Genomic DNA, 11,448 nt, shown 5'->3' with positions numbered 1-11,448 from the left:
TTACATTGTTTTGTTCTGATCTGCTTTGTTCTGTCCTCTTTTGTCTTAATCTCTTTAAAATAAAATTTGACTATTATCTTCTTTGGAAGTCCTGTAGTGTTTACAATGCTTAAGTTTTATTGGTCTTGTTCTCTACTGTTTTGTTCAAGTTTATCATACCTAATGAGATAGACAATTCTTTTTAAGGAAGCAAGAGGCATTATGGTAACCATTGTTGATAACCTTGTACTCTGTTTTTACATCATGTACTATGTCTATCCTTGGTTTTGACTGACAGCTTTGTTTATTCTCTTCCAAAAAACAAAAAGTAATAAGAACTAAGGAGTAATAAAACCCAAAATGTGTAAATTTTGTTGTAAAAAAAGAGAGGGGAAAAAAAGTGCTCTAAAGTATACAACTGCAAGTGTGTTTAGGGGTGTTAAATAGATGGCCATATTAATGTTTTTGGTTGGATCATTGAACACAACTGTTTTCAGTCTCACTGTTTGAATGTCCACTTTGTATGCTTTGATACTGTGACTTGAGCAACTGTCTCTAGGATGATAATTGTAATCTATTAACTGGTGATTTCTTACTGTTTTTTTTTTTTTTTGTAGTTCTGTATTAATTGTACCCTTACACTGCTTTGTTTTGTTTTGTTTTTTCTGTTTTTCCTTTTAAATAAAATTTAAAAAAATTTTTTTTAAAATAAATTAATTAAAAAAAATAAAATTTGAAAAAAGTAACAGAATGAAACAAAGAGGACTCAGGACCTCAGGGACGCATGTGAGTGTGGCCGCACTGGGGATGGGACCAGCAGACCGAAAGCCCTTAGTACTGGGGGATGTGAGTCTTTCTTATCACATGGCCTTCTGTGGCCATTTCCCCTCCGTGTCCTTGCTCTCCTCCTCCCTGACGCCCTTGTCTTCCTCCTTTGTTTGGCTTTGGCTGGCAGACTGGCTGGACAGAAATCAGTTCCAGGAAAAGTACTGATTTTTCTGAGGAGCAAAAGAAACTCTTCAGGATTTCTGCTATGTTCTCTCCGACCAGAAACCAAGTGAGTCTTACTTTACCCAGATCTGGGTGGCGATGGTGGTTCACGCCCATCATTCACAGGGTTGCTCAGGATGGGGCATCTGCAGAGGTGACTCAGCCCACACTGGAGACCTCTGGCAGGAAGAACCACACCAGCGAAGGCCGGAAAAGGGCTGTGCAGTGCACTCTCTGGGTAGGAAACTACAGCGTCTGTTCACTGCCCGACCTTTGCTAAGTACACCAACTAATGGAGTGAGAGACATGAAAGATCTTCACGGGCCACATGGAAATGTAATTCAAACCCAGCCTGAGGAGGTCACAGGGAGTTAGATTAATTCTCACCCCGCTTTTTCCTTGCAGTGTTAACCTTTGCCTTATGAAAGTCTTCTTTAAAAGAGCTAAGTCTGTGTTTGTTTGACATTTAAGGAGTTTTAATCCTAGCAACCCTGCTGAAAATGTCCCCATTCCCTCAGGATTCAGCCCAGGAAACTGCATATTGATTCTTTACATCAGAAATAATTGTTCTGGTTTGAAATCTATCAAGTATTGGAAATTCAGATGAAGCCATTTGTGAAGTTCTGTCTAATGAGGGTTATCAGCGGAGACAGTCATTTGTTAGTAGCATGTGGCAACCTCCTTGTCCCCTCTGTGATTCCTCAGGGGTCAGCATCTCTATGTGCCTAAGGTGCCATTGGATGGGTGCCTTCTTCAGTCTGGGCATCTCTGCCCTGTGAAAGCAGTACGTGTCACTCTGCCATCCGGCCTGGAACTTCAACTGTCTCCTGAGCACTGGGGTCAGGAATGGTTGAGGAGTTCCTCTGTCTCCTCTCTGGCCCTCTGGATTTCACAGGATGTGACCTCTCATTCTCTCCGCCCTTGGGGTCTACAGTGAAAAGTTCTACTACTCACCAGAAACCTCCTTTCTTTTTTGCTTCTTAACTCTTCATTTTTGGTAGGACTTTTTCAGTCAGAGTTTCTGTTAGGAGGTGAAACTCCTGCTTACAGAAATGCTTGGGAAGAATTAGTTAGGAGTCATCTAGGAAAGGGAGATACTGCAGAGGCCTCTGTTCTCTCCTTCCTTCTTGGGGTCCATCCCCAAACTTTAGTTGATGCCCAGGTCTCTGAAGTGCCACACGAACTTCCTGTGTGTTAACCTCCACTCTTCTTTTCTCTGATTCTCTCTGCTCTACACTTGGAATAATTTTCTGTCGAACTCTTTAAGAAACTACCTCCAGCCTCCTATTACTATTGAAGCTGCTCTCCGCCCCCCTGTCTCTCTCAGTCTCTCAGTCTCTCTCTCTCTCTCTCTCTCTCTCTCTCTCTCTCTCTCTCTCTCTCACTCACTCCCGTCTGGCTCTTAGTCCAGGCTGTAGCCCATATTGGCCTTGAATCTGTAATCTTCCTGCCTTAGCCTCTTGAGTACTGGGATCACAGGTATGTACCATGACACCTGGCTTGGGGATTTCCTTAGTGATTTCTTGCCTTCTAACAAACTGAGTTTCTCATAATGGCATTTGGGCTTTCTGGATTGTTCTCATACTTTCTGACAGATGTCATCTGCCTTTGAGTATGTGGGTCCCAGGGATCCCATGCATCATTTCTGAGAAACTAAGTTTGAGAGAAGGCCTATGAGAAGGAGAACAAGAGGCACAATGGAACTCCAAGTGTGGAAGGGCTTCCTAGGCACAGAGCAGGGGACAGTGGAGGGACCTCTGTCCCTGGGAGGCCACCTGCCTCCTGGCCTGTAGTTGAGCAAGAGCCGCTATGCATTTCACTGAGGACGCTGCAGGGGCGATTCACACAGTGTGGAGGGAGGGTCCCAATCAGTAACTTTCAAATATTTATTACTGTGACCCACAGAAATGGACTGATACAGTGAACCAGTGCATATGGACACACACACACACACACACACACACACATACACACAGAGAGAGAGAGATGCACACACACCCCTGAAATAAGTTTTGCAGAGTAATTTTCCTTTTCTGTAAGTGATGCACTCTGACATTGTCTTTTCTCTTCTATTTCATTTTTAAAAACGCTCTCAGCTCAGTAAATTGATTTCCCAGCCTGGAATTTGGAAATGTGGGCTGGATGACCTCTGAGGTCCCTGCAGCTCAGTGATTCTGGGATTTGATGACAGGTACCACTGGGCCAAGAAGGAAGAAAGGTGCTTTGGTATCACCAGATGTCACTTGTGTAATTAGAGGCGACACTGGACTGGAGCACAGCTCTCTGGACTCCCTACAAGCAACCCTCAGCCCCACTTCTGCTGCTCCTCTGGGTCCTCTTCTCCATCTCTGTCAGTCAGCAAAGTGGAGTATTTGTGACCACCATATCATTTTCCCAGATACCTTCAGAGCCTGTACTTTATACCCAGGGAAAATATCTGAGGTCTTCACCACCAGACCAGAATCACTTTCTCTGAAGTGCTCACAGTGTTCTCCAAAGCTCTCTCCCTTTCACGCTGCCCACTTCCCTCCCAAATCCACACCTTTTCCCCTTCCCTCCCCCCATTTCCTCTTCTCACAATTCTCCTTGAAGAGAGGGAGGAGAAAGAAGGACAGGTATCATCAAGGCGTGGGAGGAGCTGGGCAGTGTCCAGCCCCTCACAGGTGTCCTGAGTCAGGTGGGCAGCTGAGCCTTACACCACTATGTTGACCAGGCATTGGCTGGGGGTGGACCCAGGAAGGAGGTCTGACCTTGGCATTGGGACTCTCTTTAGCTGGAAGTCCCTGAGGGAACAGTGATCGTGGGCTGGTATTTGGTGCAATTCTTGGCATCTGGGGGATAAATTAAATTTTTATTCCCAAAGGGGAGTCAGGAGCTGTGTCATAGCATACATGATAGCCTTGGAGACAAAAGCAAGGACCCTGCTGCTACTCTGAGTGACAGGGAATCAGTGGAATGTTTGAGAGGAGGAGGGACTTAGATTTCTAGAGGATGCAAGGAAGTATTGGGCAAATAAATAACCAAGGCACAAGTCCTGGTGAGAGACACTGCATAGTGGCTTTGATCAAGGTGGCAGCAGCGGAGATGTGAGAGGTGGTCAGATGTGGGACATACCTTGAAAGCGGAGCTGACAGGATTTGCTGCCAGATTTGTTGTGAGGTTTAAGAGAAATTGGGAAGAGAGGCTGATTCTAAGGATTTTAGCATGAGCGACCCGAAGGCTGTGATGACTTCCTGGGGTAAGAAAGCCCAGGTTCAGAGGATGCTGGGAGATGGTCAAGTGCTCAGTGTCACCTGTGCTGAGTTTGAGATGCTATTAGTCCCCTGAGGATGTGTAGGCGGTGAGCAGTTTTGTCTTCAGTGCAGAGCAGAACTGCGGGCTGGACGGCTCAGTTTGAGGGTTGTGAACATCTAGATTCTCCCCTGGTGGAAGGTGTGTGCACGCGAGTATTTGAGTACACAGAGGATGTAGGGAATGGGAGAGATAACCAAACTGGCTGGCGGGTTCAGTGCTGTCCTTTCCTGAACTGTTCCAGGCTGGCAACAGCATCTGCAGGGAGTGTATTCAGCCAGCCTTAGAGGGAACACTGAAGGGGCTCCCCTCATCTCCAGGTACTACACTGATCTAAGTTCTGATGAGGTCTTGTTCCTGAACTAGGGGTGGAGAGTGGGGTCTTGGTACTGGGGCAAGCATTGGATGAGCTGCCTCTCATGTCCCTTCCTGCTGCAATTCTTGGATTTTCTGTGGCCCCAGAAGCTCTTTAGCTGTACTTCTCTATGTTCACACCTTACCTGCCCCCAACCCCTATTTGTGCTCAGTTTGTTCCACTCCAGAACCACCTCCCCCGGAGGTGTTCCTGGCGTTTTCTTTATTCTCAATTTCCTCAAACTTCCTGGAGATGTTAGTAGCATGCCACCTGAGAAGCAGAGGGTGTTGACACAATGAATTCTGACAAAGATAATTGCATGAATCCTTTATAGCTCAGCCTTAAACCTGGCTCCACAGTGTCAGTTTTTATTTTATTCAAATCCTGGAAGCAAGCGTTCCCCTGTAGGCGAGGGCGTGGTGATGTGAAGGAGAAAGGGGCCGTGAGTTAAAGGTAAGGGGTAACCTGCTGCTGCAGGAGTCTTCTGGGGACGGTGCCGCAGTGCCACATATTTGGGCTTCCTTGGGTCTGGGACCTAGATGGTCTCCAGGATGGATAGACAGACATGTGAAGGGCTTTGGGGACCACCATGTTGGTGCTGCCTGCCAGGCTGGGAGTTGTAGCCTTAATGAACATTGAGTTTCCTGATGAAGCAGACACAAGCTTGTCTCCCGGGTAAGGAGAGGGAGCCACCGGCAGGAGGTGTCACAGTGACCTTGCAGGATTTCACTGCAGCTGGCTCTCCTCAGAGTTCCCTGCCGTCACAGCTGACAGGTGCCCCTGGGCCACCACTGCCCTCTAAGTGTGTTCTCACATCCAAGCACTCTCACTCCGAATTTCCCAGCTCTTGTGCTTTGGGCAGCACATTACCACCAGGACTTGTGGGCTTTTTGTGCATCAGGAAGGAGCGAAGGGCTGCCAGGGTTTGGGGTGGACGTCCCATGGCTGGATGATGAATGAACCTTCGCCTCGCTTGGAATGACCTTCCTTGGTGTCCCAACTTTCATCCTGTGAAAACTATACTTCCCACCAGTTCTGGTCCTCAGAATCCTTCTTAGCACAGGCTCTAGCACTGTCTCATGCCAAGCGAGCTGAGAGGCACTTGCCATCCCTGACCCAGAAGGGGCAGCCTGCATTTAGCTAGTGTTAGCGTTTAATGATGTGGAGTTTAGCTTACACTAAGCCATAGGTACCAGAAGTTAATCTGGTCTCTGCTGCTGTGACAGTTTTTCATCATATTTGATGATTAACACTCAAAATGTTCAGTGTATTACTTGCAAAAGCATGAACTTAAGGGTTTGGCTCAGAATCTCCCCTCCCAACCCCGTCATTGACTCCCTTCATGGCTGATTAACGTCATGAGAAAACATAAATAGATGAATATCTGAATTTGCCATGTTACAAGCCCAAACTTGTGCCAGTCACTTCACTGTGCAAATCAGTCAAACCAGCAAAACTGGCCCAGACCTTGGCTCCACAGAGCCCAGTTATCCAGAGCTAATGGCGGCTGCTCCTTGCCTCTCTATCTGGGATGTCCCCTTGGTCATCACTGTGTAAAAATGGCACCTCAAAGCTACACAAGGGCTAGGAAGAGGGAGATGTTTATTTCAAGCAAGGACATTTGAGGTAAGGGAACAGTTGTCCCTGGGACTTGGACTCAGTGGCATCCACAGCTACTTTTCCTGGCCTTCGGGTCCTCGTGTGTGAAATAAGGAGGCTGAGCCCTGTCACACTCCAGCATTCTGGTGACTTGGCTTTTGATGCCATGGCTTTGGATGAGCATTTGTGAGGAGCTAGGCATGTTAAAGACCAAACAGATGCCTAACATGTTTGCCAGGTGAGCCAACCAAAACTAGTTAGCACTTGCTTAGTGCAAGCAAGTTAGAAGCCAGTTTCTGTCCCCAGTCACATCTACTAGATAGGGGTGGGACAGGGGTCATATCGTGAGGGGTGAACTGTGCGTGTCCAAAGAGAGGAGCAGAGACTGTGCCCTGGCACAGGCTGGGAGCAAGCTCTCCTCCGGCTGGAGTGGGTCTGGGTGTGTTCATCTGGGAAGGCTCGGAAGCAGCAGTGTCATTGAGCAGAGTTGTGGGCTGGAGGGTGCCAGAAATGGAAGGAGAAGGACACCCTCTGTCCTTCCCTCAGGGGCTGACACACCAGGGGTGCCAGGGAAAGCTGGAAAACTGTCTGTTGATCCTCTGCCTGCACACTGGCTTCTTCTTGGGCCCCTCAGGCCTTCAAGCAACATTTACCAAAATTAGTCCTGGGAGCAGATTAGAAAAGACAAGTCCAACCCAGCACTATGCCCTGGCTGAGGTGCTCAGAGACTGGTCAGGAATCGTTTTGAAGCAAGGTATAGAAATACACTAAAGGGGATTGTGAAGATTCCGAGGACTCTTGAGCTACCCCAAAGCACCTAGATGGTCTCCCCAGGGACAGCAAGGACCTCAGTGTCTCCCTTTTCCACGTTGCTACCCTCTACCGCAGAATGCTTGGTTTCTCATTTTGCTTCTTCATTATTTATTTGTTGGAGACAAGATCTCACTATGTAGTCCAGGCTGGCCTCAGACGTACTGTGAACCTCCTGCCTCGATCTTCTGCCTGGCTATTTTGCATTCTTTGGACTTCTAGTTCATTCCACCTGCGCATTGCCTTGCACATATACCTTCAGGGCCTTGGCAGAAGTGTGGCTTCAGCCCTGAGTCTTGCAAGGCCGTCCTGCTTCATTCCCTGTGACCTACTGCCCAATGTCCGGATTCCACATTCTCGGGGGACAGAATCTGATGGGGTCAGCCTGGGCTAGCTGTTCGCCTCTAGCCGCATCAGCTGGGAGCAAGGGAGGACTCGGGCCCTCACACACGACTGCAGGGCTGTCACCTTCCAAGCAGTTTTTCAAGAAAAGGTAGAGAGGAATAGAACCCAGTGCCACAGTGCATCTGTAATCCCAGTGACTTGGGAGGCTGAGGCAGGAGGATTGCAAGTTTGAGGACAGCTTCAACTTGGTGAGACCATGTTTTAAAATAAACTTTAAAAGGCTGTGAACATAGCTCAGTGGTAGATTATTTACCTAGCATGTGTGAGGCCTGGGTTCACTGGGGTCTGGGGGAGGCAGAGAGGAAATGAAGAGCTTCTCTAGCAGGAACAGTATCCTCCTGGGCTCATGTGCAGCACCCACCCCACCGCCAGCTACCCCAGCTGCCTTTTAAAGACTTGCACTCCGCGGGAAAAGGGAACACTGCCTAAGTCCTGGCTGCTTCCTGCTATTGTGGGTGCCATGAATATTCACGTGTCAAAAATAGCTGCGCAAGTGCAGGAGCGGTTGTCTTTGTCTCATACAAATACTTGGCACCTTTTCTCTCTAGAGCAAGCCAGGCAATTCTAAAAGAACGTTTTACGACAATGTTGCAAGTAGGAGTGATGGGAGGCATTATTCCCTTTCTCCTCTCTGGCAGGCCAGGCCTTTAATGGTCCTTATCAGTGCTCCCAGGTGCTGAGGTTAAAGCACCGGTCTCTAAATACCAACTGCCCCGACCAAGGCACGCACAGTCGGTGCTTGGAGCTGGAGTGCATGTTCCTGTGGAAACAGATAGTAAGTGGTCATTCAGTTCCCAGGTCAGCCCACAAAGGCTACGTAATAAATTCTTTATGGCTCCTATTGGCCATTTAATGTAAACCTCTCTATATTCATGTGATGAAGAAAACAAACCTAGAAGCAAAACTTTTTTTTACAGCTAAAAGAGAGCCCTTAACAATTCTCGCCAGCCACCTTTTTACCAGAGACCCAAGAGAGCAAGGAACGTATTCAGAATCATGTGCTGCTCAGTGGCTGGGCTGAAACAGAACTAACAGGAGGTTTACAGTACAAGTAAACCAATTCTAAGTCCACAGAGCTGCATGAGAAGTAGACTCCTGTTTATTTTAAATGTTGACAATCGAGACAAAGCAGGTTGAATTAGGTGAATTTTATGAGATATGGTAGATATCTTTATGAAGTTTCAAAAAGTTTCCAAACACCTTTGGAGGGTGTCTCAGCAATGAGAAAAGTAACTACGACAGAATTATTCCTGACACCAAAGTTAAAGGGTGAAAGGTTTGTTTAGTTCCAGTTTGTAAAGTTTCAGTCCATAACTGCCTGGCTCTGAGGCAGAGTGGCATGGCAGACAGGCACTGCGGAGGAGAAACAGTTTATGGCAGATAAAAGGAGACAGAACAGCAAGGGGCAGCCACAGCTCTTTCCATCCCTTACATTTTATCCAGGATATTTGGGGCAGGTGGCACTCACACCCTTAACACCAGTACCCCTGATCCTAGCATTGCACCACTGAACAATCCCAGTGGCACACACCATAGGTCCAGCCACTTCTGAAAAAGCCCCGTCTATGACTGCATGATGCTTTGGGGGACATCTAGACACAAGCCATAGCAAAGGGAGTCAGATTGTATGTGAAAATCTCTCTTTCATATATAATACAAGTGTGTGTACATATCTGATGCAAAAAATGTATATATAATAAATATCTCTGTGCAGAACATGTATATACAGATAAGGAAATGATTGTTTTCTTGTTTTTTCCTTTTAGAAGCTGAAAGTTGTGTTTCTCCTGTTTAGAGGACTGTACCCCAGAGCAGACCTGTAGAACTTTCTGTAGTGATAGCAATGCTCCATATTGCACTGATCATTGGCTATCAAACACTTTAATATGGGTAGTGCAACAAAGGAATTGAATTTTTAATTTTATTTAAACTTAATGAAAGTATCTATATGTTAAGAATTTAAATGTAAATTGCAGCTTAAATGTGGCTGGTGGCTACCATATGGGGTGGGGCAACCTAGCACTACTGTTAAGCTTGCTGGCAGCCAAACACACTCGGGTCTAACATGGAGCAATGTGAGGTGGGGGTGGAGGGTAGAGAAATGATAATAAGACAAAGGAAGACGTTTAATTAAAGGTAACTGGACCAAAGTTAGAAAGGATGCATATTGATGTGTAAGAGATTGTCTGAGTGACAAACTGAGATGTAGACAGAAAAGGTAAGGAGAAGGGGTGCTTAATATAATCATATTTTGTGGATTAAATAGAGAAGGAAGTCGGGAGGAAACAATGGGCAGATAGTTCCATATCCTGGCACCAGGAGTCCCCACTGATGCAGAGCAACTTGGTACCTGCCCGATAGGAGCAGAAGCCTTGTTTTTGTGGTGTGGAGAGGGTGGACCAGGCGTAGAGAGACTATGCCTTCCTATGCCTGGGTCAGAGTAAACAATGGCTCATCGTGTTGTGCTGTGCACTGCTTTACAAATAACAAACCTATGAGGCAAACACTCTATTATCATCCCCATTTTACTGGTGGGGCAACTGAGGCATGGGTAATTTGATAGATAGCTTGGCCAAAACGTAGAGCTCTTAAATTCTGAGTTGGGGAATGGAGGAGGTAGCCAGGCTCCGGAGTCTGGGTTGACTACTATTTCTACTATTTCTATAGGGATCTTGTATTTGAAATGTTCTCATGTGTTCCTGTTGGTGTTTACTGCTGCTGTGGGTTGACAAGCTGGAAGGGTGGTTTTTTAAAATAGGACATTTAGATCTAAAGTCCTCCAATGTTTAACTATCTCCAGTCACTGAGACCCTGCAAGGTCACAGCGTGATGTATGAGCCACGGCCTGGACGGGATCCTCCTGCTTCCTCACTACTGACCTCCTTCACACCTGCTGGAGCAGCAAGAGGACCCCACAAGGTCCAGCCTTCAGTGCAGGCCTGGCTCACACTGTGGGCACCTGGATTCCTTGGAGGCTGGCTCCTGTGGTCTGTCCAGCAAAGCTTGGAAACCCAGGTCCCTGCAGACCTGCTAATTAATGAATTCAGCAAAAACTAGGTCTGGCTGTAATCGAAATGGGAGTACCAGGCTCACACAGTCCCTGAATTAATTCAGTCCTGCCAGAAAAGGAGCAAGGCAGAGTTTCTGCTGCTGTCTGCAGGACCCATGGAGTGGTCATGTGCGCATTCTCTCTGTGTTGGGGGCCATTGTTGTCCGTCACTTCAGTACAATCTGGAAAACATCCTCCAAGTCTATTTCTCCTGCCTCCTTCATCCACGCTGAGGCTTGTTAACAATGCCCTCTGCCTACCCTGCCCCTCTCCTTTGAAATACCAATCTAATGGGCGAAGAGAGCATTTAGTGATTGCTCCAGACTACAAAGTTCCTATGATTTTAGTCTCCTTTTTCCCTTGCCCGATTTCTTTCCAGATGGGGACAGATTGGCATAGATGACATGAATCACAATGGCAAGAAGGCAGGTCTGGATGCAGTGGGGAAACGTGTGGCTGGGAAATTTGTCCCAGTCTTTACAGGTGGGTTTCTGAGATTTCAGGCACCCAACACTCTGCCGGGCCTTCCTCTAAATGCTTATGGATCATGGTGTCTTTAAGTTCCTTTTATACTGGAGTGGCCTGAATATCTAGAAGGAAGGAACAGCCTGAGCATACCTTGCTGAGGCCACCTGGCTCCCCGCAGTTGGGTCCCGAGTATGACAGCCCTTGGTATTACTGTGAGTTTTTGTTCTTTCCTCTCAAATGCTGTCTCCACTGGAAAATCTTCCTTGACTACCGTAGAATTAGCTACTCATTTCTGATGTTTCCCTAAAACTTTGTTTACGTCTCCATTAACTGTGTTATTAGCCTATGATATCTTCTTCTTCCCATGCTCTTCCCCCTCCCCCTCTTCTCCCCTGCTTCTTATTCCTCCTGCTGTTTCTTTTTTCTGTTGGCAATACTGGGGATTGAATCTAGGGAGCACTGGACTGTACCCCTAAATCTTTTTAGTTTTTTCTATTTTGAG

General features: G+C 47.0%; 1 long non-coding RNA gene across 1 annotated transcript in view; it reads left to right on the top strand.

Moving 5' to 3' along the window:
• The first annotated feature begins 391 nt into the window (after nt 1–391).
• The window catches only part of LOC134473989 (uncharacterized), a 29,776-nt gene continuing 18,719 nt past the window's right edge, over nt 392–11,448 (top strand). The window contains exon 1 of the long non-coding RNA XR_010044517.1: nt 392–1,036. This is a non-coding gene — a long non-coding RNA (uncharacterized LOC134473989). The remainder of the gene's footprint in view (nt 1,037–11,448) is intronic.

This window comes from Cavia porcellus, unplaced genomic scaffold (genome assembly GCF_034190915.1).
Source record: "Cavia porcellus strain 051 isolate PalLab524CR breed Dunkin Hartley unplaced genomic scaffold, mCavPor4.1 scaffold_1, whole genome shotgun sequence".
In the NCBI taxonomy this organism is placed as follows: Eukaryota; Metazoa; Chordata; class Mammalia; order Rodentia; family Caviidae; genus Cavia; species Cavia porcellus.
Note: the sequence above shows the minus strand (reverse complement) of the source record. Positions and strands in the feature narration are given on the sequence as shown.